The sequence below is a fragment of the Chinchilla lanigera genome, unplaced genomic scaffold, assembly GCF_000276665.1.
Source record: "Chinchilla lanigera isolate Chin_1 unplaced genomic scaffold, ChiLan1.0 scaffold00051, whole genome shotgun sequence".
Classification (NCBI taxonomy): domain Eukaryota; kingdom Metazoa; phylum Chordata; class Mammalia; order Rodentia; family Chinchillidae; genus Chinchilla; species Chinchilla lanigera.
Window position 1 is genome coordinate 4,029,018 of NW_004955452.1, and position 21,886 is coordinate 4,050,903.

At 51.6% G+C, this 21,886-nt stretch overlaps 2 long non-coding RNA genes across 2 annotated transcripts; one reads left to right on the plus strand and one right to left on the minus strand.

Annotated features, from left to right (window-relative positions):
- Window positions 1-10,830: 10,830 nt before the first annotated feature.
- Window positions 10,831-13,782, plus strand: LOC106149753. Its single transcript, XR_001236115.1, has 3 exons — window positions 10,831-10,866; window positions 10,965-12,526; window positions 13,703-13,782. It is a non-coding gene; the product is annotated as an uncharacterized LOC106149753 (long non-coding RNA).
- Window positions 13,783-13,942: 160 nt separating this feature from the next.
- On the minus strand, window positions 13,943-16,186 carry LOC102027137. The gene is made up of 3 exons (XR_001236114.1): window positions 15,915-16,186; window positions 15,340-15,513; window positions 13,943-14,009 (listed from the first exon to the last, which is right to left on the minus strand). It is a non-coding gene; the product is annotated as an uncharacterized LOC102027137 (long non-coding RNA).
- Window positions 16,187-21,886: the final 5,700 nt, after the last annotated feature.

Here is a 21,886-nt window from a genome sequence, read left to right on the forward strand (position 1 = left end):
TTGGAAGCTCAAGCCTCATCCGGCAATTTAGTGAGACCCTGTCTCAAAAACAAAAACAAACACACAAACAGACTGAGGACTGAGTCCTGAGCATGTAGCTCATTGCAAAAGGCCTTTGGTTTAATCTCTGGACCATCGAAATAGAAAAGATAAAAGATTTAAAAAGAGTATCTATTCAGGAGGTGGAAGGAAAAGGAGAAAAACAAGAACTGAGATGTTACATACATGTACCAATTCCCCACAGTGAATGTAATCATCATGCATTGTCAACATGTACTAATAAAAATAAAAAATTTAATCAAAAAGCATCCACTTGATGTTAGGGATATAGAAGCTGGGTGTGGTGGCACAAACCTGTAATCCCAGTACTCTGGGAGGCTGAGGCAGGAGGATCGAAAGTTCCAGCCCAGCCTGGGTAATTTAGCAACTTAGCAAGACTCTATCTTAAAATAAAAATAAGTATATAAATAAATAATCGCTTCTTGGCCTTTTGGCTAAGATCAAGTGTAGTATCTGTTCTTACCAATCAATCAATCAGCCTGGGAGTATGGCTCAATGTGAAGGCCCTGGGTTCAATCCCCAGTACCACAAAATAAATAAATTTAAAACTAGAAATCTTTGTAGATACCAGCCAGGACAGGGCTAAGTCCTGGAATGAGTTCTCCACACCAGATAGCAGGTGGGAAAATGACCACTAGACCTAGAGCCAAGAGTCTGTTTATAACAAAAATTTGAGGGGAGAGTTTAAGCGCTGCCGGTGGACGAGAGGGGTGGGAAAGCCCTGGCGTCGGAGGGAGGCATCTGTGAGAAGCACTGCCTCTGGGTGATGTGCAGTCAACCGTCCAGAAATCTCTGCATAAACAGAGCACAGTCACCATCAGACATTCAAGTTGAAAGAGACTTTGGTTAGTTTCTCCCAAAGCTGTCATCTGATTAACTTCCTTTATCTTGTTTGTCCCCCTCTATTTTAGGAACTCTGCAATTAAATTTAGAGCACTGTAGAAATCTTCTTTTATCAGCTGTCATTTACTAAACATGTTCTTTTTTTGTCCTTCCACAACTCTTGAGAGAGTTATTGCCTCCCCCGTACAGATATGGAAATTGCCATCCGAGAGCCTGGAGACCTTATGCCATTGGTATGTGCTGGATTCTGACCGGGTCCCAGCCTGCCTGCTTCCCTGGCCACACTGCCTCGGGATGTCAGTGACAGTTGGTCAGGTGTGGCCAAGCCCCCCATCCTGTCACAGATACTGGCTCTCAGCTTGGCTCCTGCCACTTCTTGGGAGAGAAAGTGAATTTTCCCTGAGTCTGATGAATCTAAATTTGCTATAAGTCTGGCCAGAGCAGCAGACATTAGAAATTTCAGGATGGTTTTGGAATTTTCTGGAAATTTCAAGGATTGGCATCAAGGCTTGAGCTTAACCAGCGCTTCTCCCAGCGGCTCACAGAGCCCATTGTTCACATGTGTTCCGTGGCTTTGAGGTGTCAGGGATGGAAGGAGTTGCATGTGGGAGGTGCATTTTAATGTTTGGAGATCAACGTGGGAGTTTTGACAGCATTTCCACCGGCAACTTCAGCTCTTTCCAACTGGAACCCCATGAAGGCAGGAGCAGTTCAGCATCCGGGACAGAGTTGTCTTCATTTCTCACTCCATGTGCTATGGCTCCTGATCTGGCTCTTTTTGGTAAAATTTGTTTGTTCTTCACTGCTCCTCCTTCACCCCAACTCATAATTTCAAGTTAGCAAACTGTGCCACAAGCTTAGGTAAGTTACTTCTCTCAAGACTTTTTTTTTTGTAATGTTAGTAATGGAACTCAGGGCCTTTTGCAGGCCAGACAGACTCCGTATCCCTGAGCTACATCCCCAGCCCTTTTAAAATTTTATTTTGATACAGGGTCTCTGTAAGTTCCCCAGCCTGGTCTTGCACTTGTGCTACTCCTGCCTCAGCTTCACATGTAGCTGTGATAACAGGTTCATGCCACTGGTCCTGGCTTTCTCTTGACCTTTTTTTTTTTTTGTTTTGTTTTTCTCTGGTACCGGGAACCGAACTCACGACCTTGCGCTTGCCAGGCAGGCGCTTTTGCCGCTGAGCTAAATCCCCAGCCCCTTCTCTTGACCTTTTAAAGAAGAGTTTTTTTTATAGATGCAAATTGGAAAATCACGGCCGGTTACCACGGCCTGCCAATACTTAGATCCTCTGTAAAAACAGCCTTGGTTTCTTGCAGGCTTTCCAAATACTGATAATAGATCCCCTGTGGGGAGGATATGTTGCTGTTGATATCTCCTTATTGAGAACAGCCCGTAGTACTTTGACAGGGTCCTTGTTACTCCGTAGAGCAGTGTTCCAGGCGATGGTGGGTCCTTGCCTCAGTAACAGTGGGAATCAAAATGGCATTCAGTATGAATTCACAGTTAAAAGCTTGAAGTGGAAGGTAAGAGAATACAAAGGAGGGAATAGCTTCTCACAAAGATCAACCCAAGCCCCTAACACAGGAAAGAAAAAGAAAACAGGGAAAGGGCTTCAGCTTGAGGAACTAAAGGGGCCACAGGTGTGAAGGGGAGATTCAGACTGTCCCGCTCACAAAAGATCGAGGCCAAGTTATAGAGAGTCACTGCGGTTGGCTAGAGTCTGGTGATCATTATCTCAGTTCTGCTTCTGCATGTGGGCTCTGGGAGAAAGCCCTTTGCTGCTTGAGGGGTCAGTTCAGCCCCATGAGATCATAGTTTTTGCTTGGGGAAATTTCAATCTTGTGAGGCTCTGCTAGAAACCAAGGTGACTGTGGGTTTAGGGCACCGGAGACTTCTAGGCATAGCTGAATGTCCCTGCAAAGCTGTGGTCTGCTCGGGCTTGAAGGGGAGCAAGATAGGTTATGTAAACTGCAGGCTAATCAGCTTTGTTTTGCTAATTTTTAGACAGACACTTTCAAAGGATTGACATACCTATAAGCAGAGGTGAGAAGGGATTTCACTCCAAGTTTAACAAAGGAGACAGATACAAAATAAAGGTCAAGTTTGTTCTGCTTTTAGTTACCTAGTCAGTATCTGTAAACCCCAGTGAGCAGTCACCTTTTTTTTTTTTTAAGCAAAAAATGCCTTAAATTACCTGACTGCCTCAGAAGAAAATCTAAATCATGCTTTTAATGGGTAACAGGGTTAGGGCCCAGGAGTTTGTTTATCCTCTGTCCCCATGGTGGCCTCTGACTGTGACAACTATGGTACACTGCAGAGCATATGTTATAGGACTTAATCCTCACAGCTCCACACGGTGGGTATTGCTGATATTTCCTTTAAATAGGTGAAATTCAGCGAGCTTGCTTATGTCCCTCATCTAATTATAGTAACAACTGACATTTGGTCCGGGGTCTGTCTGTCTGTCCTCAAAGCTTGTGGTTGAAAGACTTCTGCTCCTCAGCCTCTGGATGGTTATGGGCAAAGGAGAAGAACAATCCTCGGCCTTGATCACTTCCTGATTTGCAAAGATCAGAGGACTAACCTCTGACAAAGGGCACGGTGGGCACTGGAATGCCAGCATCCTTTTCAGATTGGGGCATTAGGCAAAAGCAATGGCACTAGCAGCATCACGGTTGGGGAGCACAGCCACCAGCACACCTCTGGATGGGAGAGGACCTCTTCCCTACCATCAGAGGAGCCCATGTCTGTAACAGCACATCAAGCTTTTCAAATGAGAACAAAGCCTATCCTGAGCCCTGAGCACCTGTGGGGCTCCTGTTGAAAATCTCTGGTTCCCAGTGAGGCTCAAGGTCTCTTCCTAGATGCAAAGCTTTTACCACCCATGGAGGCTCCCCTGGGGGTCTCAGAGCTCCTGCCACACAGAGTCCTGAGGTGCCCATCTTTCCCATGCCCTGTTCCTCACCCCCAGCCTTTCAAACAAGGATCCCTATGCCAGAAATGTTCCTCTCATCCTTATATTCCCTCTGGGTCCTGTTTTGACACTTATTCCATAGTATAAACTGCCTTAAAGTACCCGAACTTGTGTCACTACTTCAGGGAGACTTCTGCACCCTTGACTTAAATTTGCTCCCAATCCCTATGGGCATTTCTGTGTAGGTCCATTTTGTGCTGCTACGACACAGTGCCACCAACTGGGCAATTCACTTAAATAGAAATGTACTTCTTACAGTTCTGGAGGCCAGGAAGTCCAAGATGAGAGTGCTGGCAGGTGAGGGTCCTGTCTCTCTGCTTCCTGGAACACTGAATGTCCTGGAGGGGAGAGCCCTGTCCACCACAGAGAAGAGTGAAAGAGAGAGAGCCCACTCCCAAGCCCTTTTCTTCATGGCATTCATCTGTTAAACCCCATCTCCCAATGCTATTGCGCTGAGGATCAAATTCCCAATACATGAATTTTAGGGGATACATTGAAACCCTAGCAATCTCTCTGGTGCCACTTAATCACAATTTCATGGGGATAGCTGGTGTGCATTTAATGTTGTTTCTGACCATATCCTTGGGGACTTAGGGCCCAGCACATAGTAGGTGCTCAGTGAGTAAGCAAACCCGGAAGTCAGGGCTCAGGCACACACAATCCCATAAGCCTCCTGCTCCTGGCTCTCGGCTGGCACACAGTAGCCACTCACCGCTTACTGATTTGCAGTTGGTGTATGACTCATGCTTAAGGGACCCGAGCATCTCTTTTGAAAGTATGACTTCACAGTCATGCTTCCTTCTGTAACTGGGATTCTATAATCTTCCACTGACCTCAAAAGTTAAGAATAATATGTAGGAAGGGAAATGGGACCACATTGCTGTGAAGATTTCACCGCTTCTTCTCCTGTCTACCAAGAACATTATGCAGAGGCTGGAGGTGTGGCTCCGTGTTAGAGCGCTTGCTTAGCAAAGGTGAAGTCCTGGGTTTGATCACAGCACCACAAATAAGGAAGAAAGGAAGACAGGGGAAATGTCAGCAGGGCTGGGAGGGGCTCCAGCAAGGATGGCTGAGGCCACTGGGAAAGGCGGGAGAGGAAGAAAAAGGTAATGAGATGGAGATCACCCTGAGGAAAAAAGACAGGTACATTTCTGGGCCTGTTGCCTGTTATTCATTAAAAGCATGATTTGTGTCTTTTTTCTGAGGCAGTCAGTGACTTAAAAGCTGCTTTTACTAAATTAAAAAAAAATTCTTTACTTGGACCCTCAGTTGCCCAATAGGTAACTGAAAGCAGAACAAAGCTTGATCTCATTTTGCTTCTGTCTCCTTTGTTACCTCAAAGCTTTGGGACAGATCCTTGCTCAGCTCAAGATGCAGGTGGTGACTATTTAGGAAGAAAACTGGCAACACAAGGTTGGTTAATCCATAACCTATCTCATCCCCCTTCAAGACTGAGAACACCCAGAGAACAGATTTTTGGGAACATCCAGTTACCGATGGGTGCCCATAAGTCTCGAGTCATTGCCTAAACCTGCGGTCACCCACCGTAGACTTCAGCAGACCTGCCACAAAACTGGAACTGTCCCAAGCAGAAACAGGTGCCTCATGGAGAACAACCTGCCCCCTCAGGCAGTAAGGCCTTCTTCAGAGCCATCTTGCCAAACCAGAGCAGAGACAATGGTCAGACAGAACCCAGCGTGCTCAGCCACTCTGTAAGAACTGGCTGTTTCCCTCTGTGAACAGCTGGTCTGGTCTCTATCGTAGATTGCCTTTCTTTCAGCTCCTCACGCTAAAGTCTGTCTCCATTCTCTCTTATTTGCTAACTGCCTGATCAATCCACCGCTGTCTCTGACAAATCCCGAAATGCTTTTCTCCAAGAACCTGCCAGGTCCCCTTCTCCTCTGTGGGGACTTCCTCAGACCCTTCTGATAGCAGTATGAGTCAGCTGGGACTAGGTTCAAGAAGAAAGTTTTGAGTTTTTGGAGAAGAAAGGGGCAAGAGTCGGGCTGGCTCTCCTGAATATGGGATGTATGAAGACAGAGGTGGAAGAAATGGATTTCAAACATTTGGCTCTATGTCAGCACTGAAATCCCTTTGGACATCCCCCATGCACCAAGTGACTAAATATTGTGTGCATATTATGTGTGTGTGTGTGTGTGTGTGTGTGTGTGTGTGAGACAGTGGCCTAAAGCCAGGGCCTTTGCACTGAACTACACCCTCAGCCCTCTTTGAATTTTTTATTTTGAGACAGGATTTTGCCAAGTTGCCGAGTTCCTCAGGCTAGGCGCAAGCTTGTTATCTTCCTGCCTCCGGTTTCCAGAGTGCTGGGATTACAGGGGTGCACCACCGTGTGGTTTAGACTCAGGATTTCAAGTGGCTTTAAACCACTGTTTGTTGCCAGGCTATAGCTCAGTGGTGCAAGTGTCTGCCTGGCAAGCACAAGGTCCTAAGTTCGATTCCTGGTACCAAAAACAAAAGCACAAAGCAAAACAAAAAAAACCCTACTGTTTGTCTTGCTGTTGTTTTAATGTAACGCTGGAGGGACCAGACCTCAATATAAGAGTAAGAAGGACCATTCTTTGTGGAGTATTACAAAATCTATCAGTTGCAAGGACAGAAACACCAGTCTTAAGCAAAAGAGGAATTCTGCAGGCTCACCAGACTGGGATTTCAAGGATGGATGTAACTATGGATGGCTCTAGCAGAAAAAGATTCTGATTGGTCTGCCTAGGTCACATGCTATTCCCTGAACCAATCAATGTGGTCAAGGAAGATGGGCTGCTCTTATTGGCCAATCTGGGTAGAAGACCTTTCCTGAGGAGAGAGGATGCTGAGAAGGCAAACAGGCACATCCACTGCTGGGTGACAGTGGGGACCCCTGAGAGATCATCCATGCCAGCTTCCTCTCCAGAAAGTTTCCCTTCTTTACCCTGGAAAGATGGACACCAGATGCTGCTTGGATTGTCCCAGTAAACAGAAATCACTGATCCTTGGGGCTGATAATACTATTTATTTTTGAACAATCCTGGTTAAAAACCTTGCCCTTACATTGACCTGCCTCTTGGTCACTTCCTCTGGTCATTCATTATTTCCTTTTGGGGACTCGCAGAATGAAACAAAACCCCTCTCTCCCCACCAACCTTGAAGACAGCAAGTCTCTGGAGCCTTCCTAAGGTGCAGAGATGTTAGGCAGCTTCCTGGGGTAGGAGCACCAGCCTGGGAACGGGAAGACCCGGGCTCCAACCTCAACACAGCGGTGTGGCCGTGCTGGGAGGGAGGTACGTGCTGTTTCCATTTCACAGACGAGGATATCGAAGTAAGGGAGGTTAAAGCACTTGCCAAGGTTACACAATTCGGAATAGTGAAGCCGGAATTTGACTCCAGGACCACAGAATTCTGAAGAGCCCATTAGTCTGTGTCCTTGAGCAAGTCATATCCTTTCTCTGGGGCTCAGTTTTCTAATCTGTAATGTGGGAGCTTTAGCGTGCCTGACAATCACGTGAAGGTTTGTGAAAGCACAGACTGCGGGGACTCCTACTAGCACCCCTGGGCCATTTTGCTGGGGGCAGGGTGGAGACTGAGGATTTGCATTTGAGCCAGTTTCCAGAGGATTCTGGTGGTGATAATGCTGCCAGCCTGGGCTCCACACTTTGGTATTTGATTCCGGTTCTAATGTACTCTGCATGATGAGATGTGGAGATAATTCTGCCTTTCCATTTAGTTTGGGCCTATTCAATTGTGTGTGCGTGCATGTGCGTGTGCATGTGTGCACGTGTATGTGTGTGTGTGCATGTGTGTGTGTGCGTGTATGTGTGTGTGTGCACATGCCGGGCTAACAGAGGCTTGGCCAGCGCAGAGCTGAGGCTCAGGGTGGGCAGGATGCATACCGAATGCGGGGGTAGGTGGGGCAGCTGCTTTGGGAAACAGCTGGCTGTGCCTCAAAGACCTAAGCAGCTTATCCCATGCCCAGCAGTTCCGCATGCAGGCGTATGATTTAAAAGCACGTGCCCCCGCCAAAACCGTGTCTGAGTGTTCCGAGCAACATGATTCACATGGCCAAAAAATGGAAGTAACCGACTTCCAAGAGTGAGGAGCGGATGAGTTGTGGTCTAACGCCGCTCAGTAGTAAATAGTGACACACGCTGCACCGCGGGTGAGCTGGGAAAACCTATGCTAAGCGGACAAAGCCAGACTGAAAAGGCCATGTACTGCATGGTTTCATTTCTATGACATGTCCACAATAGATAATACTGTGAAGACGCTACCAGGATATCAGTGGTCGCCAGGGGCTTGGGGTGGGGCTGGGGGATAGGGCAGGGAGTTCCTGTGGGTATATAGATTCTTTCCTGAGTAACAAAAATATTCTTTTATTAGGTGACGGTGACGGGCGCACCACTAGGTGAATATATGAACAGCTGCACACCTTCCAGGAGTGAGTTTTACGGTGTGTGAGTTGTAGTTAAAGGGATGGTCAGCCGGAGAATGGTAGAGCTGGGATCTGAACTCAGAGTAGTGTAGCACCGTGGGTAAGGACCAGTGAGCTCCCACCATGGCTCAGCCCTGACTCCAGGCCAGCCTCTTCCTCCTTAGTTTCCGGCCTCCACCTGCCTGCAGTGGGGACATTGGTGCAGAGGACCCGGGTGCAGAGGGGCGGGAGAGGAGGTGGAGCACCAGCCTCATGGGAAACCTTTCCTGTAAGAACAGCCTGGCTCTTTCCAGAACTTCTCTCCTCCTTCCAGGCCTGGGAAGTCCCCCAAGCACTTGACATTGTCTCCCAGGTATGCTGGCTACACAGCAGGCATGTGGGGACAGACACTGCGTGTGCCAAGACCTGGCCCACGGGCCGGAGGCACTGCCAGGTGCTTCTGGGAAAGCGGAGGCCGAGCTGGAACCTGCAGCTTCGCTGCCCAGCACCTGCAGCCTGGGCCCTGCTGGCACGGGACTCCTGTGTCTCAGTGGCCTGGGTTCCTGTCTGCCAGCTTATTGCGGGCCTACTGTGTGCTTGGCCTACTGGCCTCTCCTTCCTCCCTCCCTTCCTTTTACCCCTCCTCTTGCTCTGATCACTATCTCTCATAATGATTTTTTTCAATAATGAATTTTTAATCACACAAGCAATCCACGCACACATTTTCCTTCTAATCATTCAAGCGGGCGCTGACTCCCGGCTCCCGTCTTCCCCTCCCAGCCCCGGAGTAGCTGCTGTTATGAGTCTGGGGCAGATTTTCCAAATCTTTTCCCGTGGGGCCACAGAACATGTTTGATACCGCTTGCCTCTGGGTGTGGCTTTTGTGTACATTGTGTAAACGCTATCATTGTGGTCGTAGATTTTGGGGTGCCGAGGATGGAAGCGGGGCTCCAACACATATGCTTTGCCTCTCTGCAGCTGCTTCTCGTATTTTCAGTTGGCAGACTTTTACGGAGGACTTCATTATCAGCACACGGAGACCACTTTCAAGGTCTCTCGAGGTTCCTGTGTGCTGTATTTTATTTAACTAATTCCCCACTGACTTATATTTAGAATATTTTCGGGTTTTCATCACGGCAAAGAACTCCATGATGACCCCTGGCCCTGGCCCTTGTGCTTGTCCCTCCCTGGGGCGGATAACACGGAGGTGTCGTCAGAGCGCATGCGCGTTTTACAACTTCACAGATGCGAGCACAGGGCTTTCCACTGTTGCACCAGCTGAATTCCTACCTGCAGAATACACGAGCGCATCCTATGCCGACCCAGGTTGCTGTGGGGAGGGAAGAACTCGGGAAGTGAGGCTTAGGAACTGAACATTACATCCAGCTGTAATGCTTTTTGCTGTGTGGTCTCGGGCACATCCGGACACCTCTCTGGTCCTGGCTGTCTTTACATACATGGTCTCTCTGCGCCTTTTGTTTTCCTTCTGCTTAAGAGTTTTGGTCGTGCTTGCTTCGGCAGCAGATATACTAAAATTGGAACAGTACAGGGAAGGTTAGCATGGCCCCTGCGCAAGGAAGACATGCAAATTCATGAAGCGTTCCGTATTTTTACTGAATTCCTGCCGTCTTGTATAGTGAAGCTCTGTACTGTTTCTAATGTTATTTTTCTATTACTTTTGATTCTCTTTAATTGTTTGATCAATCTTGCATCCTTACATCTAGTAATCCGGGAAACTTGGTCGAAGATAACAAGACGTAATATAACAACCATTGCTAATTCCTATCATTTTGTTTTGAAATCCTATATCGTTTTTATTGTTTTTGTGTTGTTCTGTTTTTGTTTTTGTTATTTTTTTTATTCTCTTTAAAATAAAAAAATAAATTAGGGGTAAAACATTTTGGTCATGACTTTTCTTGGGATTCTCAAAGGAGTCTGTTCTTCCTGGATCCCTGCGGGGACTGTGAAATACCTAGGTAGAGCGGGGTTCAGGAGCCTCACCCCGCCCCTCGGCGCACACCCCCCACCAACGGACACATCTGCAGCTGAGTGGTGCTCCATGAGGAGCTCATAGCAGGGGACAGGCAGATGGGCAGGGCTTTATGATGAAATTTTCTCCTTTACAAAATTTAACTTCAGAAAAAGGGAGCTGGGCGTGGTGGCACACGCGTGTAATCCCAGCACTCAGAAGGATGAGGCAGGAGGATCGTTGCGAGTTGGAGGCTAGCCTGAACTACATAGTGAGACCCTGTCTCAAAAAAACCAAATAAACGTATAAATAAATAAATATATGTGAAATGTGTTCAGCATAGAAAACTTGGGGAAAACTGTAAACAATAAGAATAAAACTAATAAAAATCCCACCCCCTAGAGAGACCCCTTGTTGGCATTTGTGGGTTTATCTTGTGTGAAGATGTGTGAAATAGGTAGAATTTTATGTACTTTTTTATTGTGTTTTGTTTTGAGACAGGGTCTCACTATGTGGTTCAGACTGGACTTGAACTCATTGTGTAGCCCAGGCTGGCCTCGAACTTACAGTGATACTCCTGCCTCAGCCTCCCAAGTGCTGGGATCACAGGTATGAATTTTATATACACTTTTGTACTATTTTTTGCTTAACATACATCATGAGCATGCCTTTTAAACCTGATTTTCAGTCTTGATTTTTTTTTTAAGGACTTCTTTCAGCCTGTACGGATTTGAGTTCCCAGGAGAAGGGGTGGATTGGTAAACTCTGAAAGGGGCAGGATGGCTCCGTGGTCCTCATCCACCTGGACCCGAACTCTAGTCCCTAACGGATGGAAGAGCCCTGCTGAAGGGAAGCCCCTCTGAGAGGTTCAAAGGGGGGCTCCGCCCACAGCTGCCTCTAGAGCCCCCGCCTCTCTCGCGGAGGCCTATGCACTAACGGCCTCTCCTAAGAGTGGACACCAGGGGACGCCACACACCGAGGGAAGGTGACTCAGGCTACGAGCTACTAGCCCAGGCGCCCGGTCTTTTTGTCCTTTTGCTGAGGTCCTCCGAGTGAGAGAGAAGAGCGCTCTCCTGCTTCCTTAACATCTGTCTTACCTGACCTGCCGCCTTTTGGGGGGGGTGCCCTCGGATATGTCTATAAGAAGCTCTGAGAATCCTAGGGACACGTGGAGGGGGTGCCCTGCTGTGTGTCTTTGGGCCGCCTGCACTACCATTCCAAGGCTTGGTTTTCCTCACCTGTCCCTCTGGAGTGATAATTCCCTGCCGTGCTTTACTGGCTGTATGCGTGCAACTTATGCAAAAGAGCGTTCCAAACCCCTTGGGTGTCTGTGGTGAGGAGATCAGCCTTCGAGGACAACAAGGAGGCGGTGAGAAGTGGTTGGATTTTGGATAATGTGTCAAAGGTGTCAAGAATGATACCAGGTACCTGTCTGGAGCCTATGGAGACTGGCGATACTTTTTATTTAGTGGGGAAGATGGAGGCATGATAAGTATTTGAGATGAATAAGTGAAGACAGAGACCAGAGTTGGGGTCATTTTCTCAGAGTCCTGGAAAGACCAATGGCCAATAGGTTGGACTGGATCAGAGGTGCAAACCAACCCAATATACAGAGTGTCATCCCTTCCTATGCCCCGGCAGACATCACTAATTCATCCTGGCACTCGGGATCTCTCTCAACCCGGAGCTCCCTCGATGGGGGCCCAGGAATGTAGTTAAGACCAGGGGCTTTCACGTCAGAGAGCTCTTGGCTGGAAAGCTAATCTTGCTACCAAATAACCTGAGACATCAGAAAAAAAACAAACAAAAAACCTGCTTCGGTTTCCTCATCTGAAAATGGAGTTAATAATAGTTTCTTTCTCATAGGGCTGTTGGAAGATTAAATGAGATCATCCAAGCACAGTGCTTAGGACAGCGCTAGCGACACCGTGATAGCTTCATTCATAAAAGCAGCAGTGATAGGAGTTGCTGAGTTGTGTTGTTGCTCTAGCTTAACATTCCCAAATTTATCCCTCTTCTTTGCCATTTCTAACTTCTCCGATATGGACCGTGCAAGGCTGGAAATGTCCAGCAGGAGGCGCTGTGGACATTCACAGTCTCTGCCTCCCACAGAGGACCGGGACCTGGCAAACGGTTTTCCATGGAACTGTGGCCTCTGATGATGCTCCCGGCAGCAGTCTGGCCCTTTCTGCCTGGTGCTGTACTCTGCCTTCGGACTCGTGCTGAACAGCAATGTCTCGGCCTCCTCACCGGGTCTGATCCTCTCCTGGTAATAGGCTCACTCCAAGCCCTTCTTTCTGGCACTGCAGGCGCCTCCGCTGTGCGTCCTGCATCTTCTCTGCCCTCGGGGGAGCTCTGCCAGAGGTCCTCTGCGGAGATGCGGGTGGGTGAGAGAAGCCCTGCAGTGTGGTCCTTAAGGCGCCCTCGCTGCACTCCCAGGAGAGCTGGAGGGACGCTGGGAAGCACAGGGCAGGCGCTCGCGGCTCACACTCCGGGTGCTAGACCCGGGCTGTGCTCCCCGCTCCTCAGGCCACGATGGAGAATCTGGCCGGGCCCCAGGGTGAAACCCGGCTCAGGCGGGGGATATAGAGAGCTCTGTCTTTCCTGTGACCGAGGACAGTGACCAAGTGCTGGATAGCGCAGTGCTTCTGGATGTGTGGGGTGAGCCCGTGAGACAGACCACAGCCACAGCCAAGCACGTGCCTCTTCTCTTTTTTTATTTTTATTTTTTTATTTTTTTTTATTTTTTTGTATTTTTTTTTTTGGTTTTGGTTTTTCTCCGGTACTGGGAACCGAACTCACGACCTTGCACTTGCCAGGCAGGCGCTTTGCTGCTGAGCTAAATCCCCAGCCCCCTCTTCTCTTTTTTTAAATGGTACCGGGGATCAAGCCCAGGGGTGCTTTGCCACTGCTGTACATCCTTGCTCCTTTTTATTTATTCTTTTAGGCCAGGGTTTCACTGAGTTGTCCGGGAGGGGTTTGAACTGGCAATCCTCCTGCTTCAGCCTCCTTTGGTACTGGATTACAAGTGTGTGGCCCCCCCCCCCCCCCGCGGCAGACAAGCATGGGACTTTTTAAATGGGCCCATCTTTTTTAAAAGGCTGTCTTTCCCCACATGGCGCATTCAGTGTGGACTCCTCCGCCCACCAAACCTTGCTATCTCTTTCTTGGTCAAATATCGTCTCTTTCCTGCCTCCCTGCATGTGCACACATGCACACACACACACACACACGCACGCTCATGTGCACTCACATCCCCTGCTGCTTAGGAGATGACCGCATGGAGAGGCCTGGCAGAGGGCCAGCATCTGGGGACACAGCCCTGGAGCCTTCCTTTCCGGCCACAGCCCTTCGCAGTAGCCCTCCCTTTTTCTTTCCCCTGCTTGGTTTGGCACCCGGAGCCGGAGAGCCCCGTCCTCAGCCTTGACCCTCCCTCACTGTGCAGGGAGCAGGCCTGGGACTTCCGGCTCGGTGAACCTCAGCCCGCCTGTGTGAGGAATCTGCAACTGTTGGTATGTGTTTGTCACGCGGAATAATGCCACCAGTAGGTCATCCACTGTCATCGTGAACAAAGAAGAAAAAGAAAATGAAAAGCAGCCTGCCGCTCGATGCCCCGGTGCCCCAAACCACAGTGACACACCTGGCGGTTTTGGGGTGAGCCCACGCTTTAGCCCGGGGACGTCACCTGAGCCAGGTGGGGTGGGTAGTGGCTCCTCTTCATGTTCACAAACACGTCTCTCTCTTCGCTTCACCTAAGAGCAGGACACGTTAGCTCTAGGGTAGAGGAGCTGGAAGTTACAGCTGTAACAAACAAGAAACCCCAGCACACGGTACCCCACCGCCCGGAGCTCACGCGGGGGCTGGGGAGGTACACAGGCCACGCGGCACCTTCGCTTACACATTGAGCTCGCTCTATACGTCTCATTTGATGTCTTGCCTCTTAGTTTTCTTTCCTTCTTTCTTCCCTTCCTCCCTTCCCTCTCTCCTTCCTCTCTCCCTCTCTCCCTTTAAGGTGCTGGGATCTAACCCAGGGCCCTCATGCATGCCAAGCACATGCTCCACTCTATGCTGAGCTGCATCTGAGCCCCTATAACCTGTCTTTTATTGCTGGTTTGTTTTATTACTAGGGATTGAACCCAGGGCCTTTGGACTGAGCTACATCCCTGACGCTATTTTATGTTCATTTGTGACAGGTCTTGCTAAGTTGCCCAGACTGGGCTTGTGATCCCCCTGCCTCAGCTTCCCAGAGTTGGGGATTACAGGTGTACACTACCAGGTCTAGCTGTAATCTACCTTTAAAAAAAAAAAAAAGAAATCAAACAATAGCAGGGTGTAGTGGCACACACCTGTCAGCACTCTGGGAAGGTTCGGGCAGAAGGATCAAAATTCAAGCCTAGCCTGGATAACTTTGCAATTTAGTGAGATCCTGCCTCAAAATAAAAAATTAAAAAAAAAAAAAAAAAAAAAGAGACTGGGTATATAGCTCGGTGAGAAGGTCCTGGATTCAACCTCTAGTACTGAAAAAAGAATTGGAATAAAAGTTTCACAAAGTAGCTGGGGATATAGCTCAGCAGTGTAGTACCTGCCTGGCAAGCCCAAGATCATGAGCTTGATTTCCAGTACAAAAAAAAAAAGTTTCACAAAATAAAACCACATCCAGATCATGTCCTTTCTACGTGAGAGGTTTTCTAGTCAATTAAAATTTCCGGCTGCAGCCACCGTTTGGCTTTCAAGACTAAGGGTGGGCTGTGTCCTGAAGTTTTTGGGGGGAAACAATGCTCCTGCCCCTTCCTCCGAGCCCCAGAGAGTCCCGCCTTGTGCGGTGCGGGAGACAGAAGCCAGGGCCTCCAGCATGCTAAGCATGCACTGCACCCCCAGCTCAGAGAGAGCCCTGTCTAGGTCCAATGTCTTTTTCATTTGACCCTAGATATTAGCCAGCTGTGACCCTATTTCAAAGGTCGGAGGTACAGAGAATAAGCTCTAGAAACAGGCTTCGAGCAAGCCTGGGCCCAGCTGGCCTTCTGCAAAGGGACTTTGGCTCAGCCCCTGTCCTTTCAATAGCGACCCTTTTGGTGCACCTACGCTTTGCAGGGTGTCACAGTCCTCTCAGCACCCAGACCACGGAGAGGTAGAAGCCCCTGTGACAGAGGAGGCAGCTGAGGCTCAGAGAGGTGCAGCGACTTCACCAAGGACACACAGTCTATGAGAAGCCAAGTCTGGTTGGGTCTCAGCTGTTTGCAGCACCAGGCTCAGGCCCTGAAATGCAGCAGGCACTCAGTAAACACTTCGGTCTGGCGGGCTCCGCGGCCCCCACCACCGCTCTGGGGCTGCACGGGGGCGGGGACGTTAGCCCGGTTGCTGGAGGCACGGCGCTGGGCGGGGCAGGCTCAGGGGAGTTGGAGGCTTGCTGGGGTTCTACCCGCCGCGAGGGTCCCCCGGGTGAGCACCCTGCTCAGTTTCGGTCCCAGGTCCCAGCACGCACGCCAGCCCTGCCCTGTCAGCTGCGAGCGAGGGAGGGGTCCAGACCGCTCCGGGCGGGGCGGGGCGGAGCGGTGGCCAGCGCCTGTGCTCTCGGCCTCGCCCGGCTCCTGCCGCTCCCCCGTGCTCCTCCCAGGCCCAGCGTGGGGCTGTCGGGGCCTGAGGAAGACTGGGCTTACCTCCGGCCGGGTCAGGCTCCCGCTCTTGGGGCTCCCTCCCTCCAGCCCTATGGGCCAGACTGCCACCTCTTTCAGTGGGGGAAGTGGTCACAGGTGACACGGCTGGGTCTCAGGTTTAACTCCGCGCCGAGCGAACAGATGCCCCACCTGGGCTGTGCGTGCCCTCCAGGGCCCACCCCAGAGGAAGGAAAGAGGGCAGCAAGCCCTGAGCAGCAAAGCAAGCGCCTGCCCGGCCCTCCCTAGCAGGAAGCCCAGGGCTGACTCGGGATGGTTCTAGAAGGGAGCGGGGAGGGGAGTGTGCTAAGAGCCCGGCAGAAAGCCAACAGCTGGCCTTGACAGGGCTTCACATGGTGTAGCAGGTGCCAAGTGTCGCAGGGGTGTGGCATTGGCACCTCACCCTCCTCTGTGCCGTGGGCCCCACGGTCCCTCCCCGCCCCCGGAAGCCTCCGGTGGATCCCGCCCACCCTGCCTGGCCTCTCTTTGCATCCTCCGCTGGGGTGGAAGTGAGACAAGACCCGGCCCGGTGTGCCCTCTCTGGCATAAGTTCATGCGGCACAGAAGGGCTGTTCCATGCCAGGCTCAGAAGGCGGATCCCCTTAGGAAACGACCCTCGGAACCCGTCTGGAGAGCACACACACAGCCCGGCTATGTGAGGGTCCTGGCCTGGTTCGGCCTAGGAACAGATATTTCCGAAGTAATTTCTACAGGATGTCATCGACGTTCACCTTGGCACTTAGCACGAGGGAGTTCTGTGACCAAGTGGGTTTGGGACCACAGGATTTAGAGCTTAAGGGATGCAAATCCAATTTCCCTACCGCAGGCCTTTTCAGAGCCTTGAGCTCTGAGCATGTGGTGAGTCTCCGGGCATCTGCAGGCCCCACATTTATTTGACCTCAGGATGGTTTTTATACCGGGACATTTCACTGTTGGCCTCCAGGGCTACAATGCACCCTTTGAAAAATGCTAAGTGGGATACAAGCACTCTGGAAAGAGAAGACCCAGTTTAGTAATGATTGTTAACAATACAACATACTTCCTTGGATGGAGGGCCTACTCTGTGACTGACTGGACATGCTAGATATCAGCATAGGCTCAAAACGATTCTTGAGATGAGTGTTACTGTAGAAGGAAGGAGGAACTCTGGGTGAGTTAGCACATACCTATAATCAAAGTTCTCAGGAGGCTGAGGCAGGAGCACTGCAAATTCAAGGCCAGCCTGGGCAGGTTAGTGAGACCTTGTCTCAAAAAAAAAAAAAAAAAAAAAAGAAAAAGAAAAATCATAAAGGACTGACAGGAGGATGCAGCTCAGTTTAAGACTTGGATTCAATCCCCAGTACAAAAACAAAAACGAAACTCCTAGAAGGCAGGAAGAATATGTGGGAAATTTAGGCAAGTTAAATTACCTAATGACCTGGGTGGTACTCACAATGGTACCAAGCCGAAGGGCTCAGGCAAGGACCCTGCATTAGACATCAGGCTGTCCTGAGGTGGCCGGGAACCCCAGGCGCTGACCCTTTCTCCCTGGGTTATGGGGAGGTCTGGACATGACCAGGGGCTTGGGGGTTGGGGACACCAATCCTGGGGTGTGCAGGAGGCTGGGGAGAGATCCTTGAAGGCAGAGGATGCAGGCTGTGTATCAAGCCCTCTGAGAAGGTTTCAGGATTTTGCTGGCTTTGCAGTTGCCCAGGTGCTGAGCCAGGTCCCTACAGAACCACAATAATTCCTTTCTGCCCACCAGCTGGAAGTGGAATGCTGGGTGTTGCCCAGGGTCACATTTTGGGTTCATTTGCGCCCCGAGAAACAGGTTAAAGGTTAAAATGTGAACTCGGAAATCAGATCCCAGTTCAGATTCCAATGCAGACTCTTTCCAGCCTCCAGGAAAACTCCTCGCCTTCTATGAGCCTCAGTTTCCTCATCTGTAAAATAGGGACAGGCATGGTGCTCACTGCACAGGGTTCTGTGAGGGTCACACCAGACCAGAACTGTAAGCTCTGCACCTGGCCCGTGGTAATTGCCTTAGAACTGAGCTGTCTCTTCATAAGGGGTGTCTGTGTTTATTGTCAACAAAACCTCGGGCTATTTTCAACCTTCCTCTGAGAACACAGTACAGGATTGAGATTTATCATCTGCTGAATCCATTTTTTCCCCTGGATATCATCAGACATTAATTAGAATAATGAACTGGAATGGATTGTGAGAAATAAAACCGCAGGTAGCTTCAAGTTATTTTGAGACAGGCTCTTGCTAAATTGCCCAGATAGGACTCAAAGTGGCGATGCCCCTGCCTCAGCCTCCTGACTACATAGCTGGGACGACAGGCATGCGCTGCTGTGCCCGGCTATTTCATTATTTTATTTTTCTTGCAGGGCCGGGGATTGAGCCCAGGCCCTTGCGCATGCAAGCAAGCACTCTGTCACTGAGCTACACCCCGGCTCCTCTGCCGGCTGTTTCTACAGGACGGCGATAGTGAACCCTTCAGAGCTTTCGCTGATACAAACAGCCCGCGGCGCTTGTCCTGCCCTCGGCCTGTTTGACTCCAGTTTGTCTTTTACTTCCTGGGCCCAATGGTGTGTCCCCCACGGCTCAGCCCAGACTCTCAGAGGGTGCGTCTGTGTCCTCACCATCCTCCTTGAAGTCCAGGGCCACTCCCGTGGGACTCCAGGCCCTAGACACTCAGGAAAGATTTGCTGATTTTTTTCTCTTTGGACTGCATACTCATTCACAAAATCCTGGTGCGCCTAGCATGTCCTTGTTTGAGCTCCCTGCAACCCCGCAAAATGATCAGGGCCTGGGGTGCTGTGGCCATTTTACAGAGGAGGAAACTGAGCATCCCTCGGCAGCCCTGATGGCCACGGCACGGGACTCGAACCCAGACCCTCAACAACTCCTCTGCCAGCGCTGCCACATCTGTGCTCACCTGGGCTCTGAGACAGCGAGAGGGCCGTCGGGGCCTTGGGGTGAGGCTTGCCTCCGTGTACACACGAGAGGACCAGCGCACAGGAGTGCCACAGCGTGCTCCTGGCGACCCCTCACAGTGTATTCATGAAGCTGGCAAACAAGATGCGGAGTACCTGCTGTGTGAGGCCACTGTCCCCAGTGCTAAAACACAGCCGTGCATGGGGGACCCAGTCCTTGGCCTCCTCCCGCTGCCGCTCCTCAGGGGAGAGATAGAACATAGACTCAGCCATTTCAGAATGAGGCATGTGTCATGAAAACGCCTTTCTAAGAAAGAAGAAGGATCAGGGAATGACTGAGCACAGTGGTCAGGGGAGGCCTCTGGGAGGGCGACATTGAAGCTACAACGTGGATAATGGGAAAGAGGGAGCTATAGGAAGTTCTGGGGGGAGAGCATTCCAGAGATAGGAAATGATGAGTGCAGAAGGCACAGGCAGAAGCTCAAGTGCCTAGGGCATCATGAGCAAGGCTGGCAGGGGAAAGGTGGGCAAGGGCCTGAGCAGAGAGCAGCTTGAGACCCTGGTGAGAAGAGTAGCTTTTTTCCCTGATGCGACAGGAAGCCAGGGGAAAGTTCTGAGCAGTGCAGTCCTACGATCTGACTCACATTCTTGAGACGCTGCTCCGGAGGCTGTGTGCAGAAGGACAGTGTGGGGCAAGGGTGTACTGGAGACGTGGGCAGGGCTGGCGGCAGGGTGAGAAGCAGGTAAACACGGGGTGCATCTGGACGTAGCCCCAGGAGCTGTGGAGGGACAGGATGCGGGGCCAACAGAAAGCAGGGGGAGCGGGGTGGCTTCTGGGTTGGAGTCTGCAGCGCTGGCTGGGATGGGAGGCTGGCGGGGGTGCGGGGCGACAGGTGGGCAGGCGGCACAGGGCCCAGGCTGGTGAGCAGACCCAGGCAGCCCGGCCGCTGCGGATCAGCGGCCTGGAAAGGGGCCGGGATGCCCATCTCGATGCCCTTTCCGCCCTTCTTGCGCTCCCGGGGCAGGCAGCGCAAGGGGACCGTGGGTGTGTGGAGCCCTGGCCCTGTTCCCTCCCGCCCGGCTCGGTTCCCCAGCGGACAGCCCGGGCCTCCTAGGCTTCTGCGGCAAAACAAACACAGGGGCAAAGAAAAGCACCTTGTGAAGCAGCACCAGCCCCGAGGAGAACTGTCTCGGTCTTTCCTTCACTTTCACAACTGCCCTCAGGCCCAGAACATATCCTGCGGCTTCTTTGTTGGCTCCCCCCACCCCCGCATGGCCACCCCAACCCTCAGTCCCAGCGGGCTGATCTCCCAGCCGCCCCCCTCTGCCCTCCCGCACAGCCCCCGGCCTCCAGCCGCTCCCTCCTGCTGAGTGATGGCGAACAGGGCTCTGGGCTGGCCAGCGGAGACCGGACTCCCCCCGGCCCCCGCGGGCTGTGTGACCTGGGGCGACTTCTGCACTCTCTGTGCCTCAGTCTCCTAAGCTGTAAGCTGGGGGTGACCGAGGTGCTACCTGACAGGCCCGTCGGGAACGAACTGAAGCCCAGGGTGATGCCTGACAGGCGCTAGGTGCTCCAGAAGGAAAGCAGTGCTGGCGTTTGCCTGGCTTGGTGGAGACAAACACACAGGCCGGCTGCGCCTCGGCCTGACTTTAAGTACCAGTTCCAGCCCCAGCACTCAGCTCCCGGGGCTTCGGGCCTCTGTCTACCCAGAGATCACCCGCAGCGGGTCTGGGGCTGTGGGCACTGACCGCTGAGAGAACCATGTGCTTCCTTAGCAGCTGCCAAAACCCAGCCTGGGCCCTGGTCCTCTCAGTGCTGAGTGACTGCAGACCTTTCCCTCAGGCCCGTGGTGATGAGGCCCAAACCCTGCGTCATGGCCTGACTTCCTTGGCTTTAGGCTTTGCCCTGATTAAAACAGAGAGAGCTCAGGAGGGGTCTTGGTCTGGCCTCCCATCACCCACCAGCAGGTCAGTCCGCTCAGCCATCACTCCCTTCCCCCGGGCTCAGAACCTCAAGGGCTCCTGTTGCTGGCTGAAGGGAGTCCAGACTCCTCAACCCGGCAGGCAGCCCTGTTGGCATCTGGTCCCAGCCCGTGTCTGCGGCACATGCTCCATGGAGCCCTGGGTCAGCCTGGGCTTCCTCCCACCCACAGTCTGGGCTGTCTGGCTCCAGTGCCTTTGCATAGCCCCCAGCCCAGTCCCACATTCACTGTTCTTGGCCTCATTCAGATGGTCCATGCCAGGGTTTCTCAGCCTTGGTGTGCCTGCTGGGGAGGCTGTTCACACAGTGGAGGGTGTTTGGTAGCATCCCTTGCCTCTGTCCACCAGAAGAAACCAGTAACCCCTCTCTAGCTGTGACAACCCAGCCTGTCCTCAGACATTAGCCCAAGAGTGGAGGCCCCCGGTGAGAACTACTTACTGGTGTGTCCTGTGGCCGGGGACATGCCTGACCCTGGGTTCCCATCCTGGTATGTTCTGCTGGCTATGGCACTGCACACAGCTGTGTAGGCCTCGGTTTCCCAAGTTGTACAATGGGTACAAGAAAGCCCACTCACAGGTGACATTTGCAAGGCACAGCTGTTACAAAGGACCCTACCTCACTCATAATTGGTGCCTGGGAAACGGAAGCTGAAATTCAAGTCAAAGCAGTGGGATCTGACTCTGGCTAAAGTCCTCTTTCCCAGCTTTCCCTCTTCCAGGAAATGGTGCCCCTTTGTCTGTCTCTTATTCAGGGGGCCCCATCTTGGCCTTTCATTTCAGTATCCCACATGTGCAAATCAGCAAATGCTTCCTGCACTTGCCACAAAGCCACCCAAAACCCAGCCCTGCACCCACGCCCGCCCCGGCAGCCTCCTCCTGGGCTCCAGGGCCCCTCCCCTCGTCCAGTCTGTTCCCTGCAGTCTGCGGGGGCCTGGGGTCCACAACTCACAGCACACTCTTTGCCGCAGCCTCCACTGCCCTGGCCCAGCAGGCACTGGCCTCCCTGGCCTTGCTCCTCAGGCAGAGCTGAGGCCTTCACTGCCATCCCCTGGTGTTGGTACGTGGGAGGCCCCGCTG